We start from the raw sequence: 1,714 nt of genomic DNA, 5'->3' as shown, positions 1-1,714 counted from the left end.
TGCAATAGCACTAGCAGCTGACGAAACAAAAACACACGATTTTCCATTTTGATTAGCTATACTATAAACAGGAATAAGAAAACAGAACCATAGCTAGAGATATGTCCTTGTACGAAATTCACCCTCTCCTCCCTTCTTGTATGATGTGAGAATTCGAACACCATTGTGCATGTGAGGGGTCAAGAAGGTAAACCCTCTTTACGCATATCTCTAGCGCTGACTCTGCTGTTTTCTTATCCCTGTTTATAGCAAAGTATAATTGAACACGTACTATGTATTTCACACTGACCATTTCTTATGTTTTAAACACATACTATTTGCCAGCCATTAATTGGTTCCTACCATTACATGCAATCACTGGCGTACGCAGGATTTTTATTTCGGGGGAGGGGGCTGCGGTCTCGGGGGAGAGGGATGCACAATAAAATATTCCGTAATTTCCTTTTTAACATTCGGTGTGCATTTGAAAATTTGGATTTTCTTAAAATTTCGGAGGGGGCTGTAGCCTCACTCCCCCTGCGTACGCCAGTGTATTCAATAACTCTGTTAAATGTAAATAAACTTGATGTGAATCGTATAGAAACTTCAGGATTGCGAGCGAAGCTAGCGATAAAAGCCTACTATTTCTTTGCAAATGAACAACATTGCCGTAATACGGGCAATAACCTGTAATTGCAGACGTAGGCTGCGTTTTGTTGATACATTTCGACTATATATACTCACTACATTTTCATAGTAGTTCTACGTTATTCGCCTCCCCGATGGCGTATTGGTAGCGTCGTCGCCTTGTAATCAAGGGGTCACGGGCTCGATACCTGGTGGAGCCACATAGTGGTTCAGATCCAACTTTAAACTGTAGGTCCAGTTCCGATTAATCTTACTGTTCATAACATGGACTTAAAACATTAACTCAACCAATCAATTCTATGTTATTTTTATTAGCAGTTATTACAGAAAGATCTAAGTATGAGAATTTATTTCCTCAGGCGAAACTGTCACAAGCATGGGGAATGTCTGATCTAGAATGCTATCGCTTTGTGCTACTCAGTTAGTTAACTTCATTATCTTGTAACCAAGAAGCTCCGGGTTTGATTTCCGATGTCAACACAGACAAGTTCCGATTAATGTATTTGACTAAACTTTGTTTTATTCTTTTACTATTTGGGAAAGGAATGCTCGCGTATATTTTTGTCGCTGTAATATAATGCTAATAATATTTTTTTAATGATACTTATTTATCTCCTCGGCTCGCTAATTGCGCCAATGGCACAGTGTGTCTGATCCATCTGAGAATAAAGTGGACTTGCAACGAAGTTTGAATGTTACATTTAGAAAAGCCAGAACTGCAGGTATGAATTTGCTACATTTAGTCCTTTTTTCTATTTGATCCTAAATGTTAACCCTATAGAAAGCAGTTTAATTTTCACTTTGGCCTTTATCTCTATATACAGCGAAATTTTGATGTGGTTGGTACCACTGGGGTGGCATAGAATTCACCGTACACGTTATTGTATTGATATCCTCCCACAGGCTCCGCTACGTACCAAGTCCGTAAGGTTGATTTTGTAGTACAGCTGAATTCAGATTCGCCTTTACTGACATTAACCGCCGAAGTTGCTAGGCTCGCTGACAGGTATTTTGTAAGGAGGATGGCTCGTTTACGCGCTCGGAGCGAGAGTCATCATTACCCAGAATTCTGAGTACGAACGTTGAC

The sequence above is a fragment of the Lepisma saccharinum genome, chromosome 11, assembly GCF_977018435.1.
Source record: "Lepisma saccharinum chromosome 11, izLepSacc3.1, whole genome shotgun sequence".
NCBI lineage: Eukaryota > Metazoa > Arthropoda > Insecta > Zygentoma > Lepismatidae > Lepisma > Lepisma saccharinum.
This window is presented reverse-complemented; position numbering follows the sequence as displayed.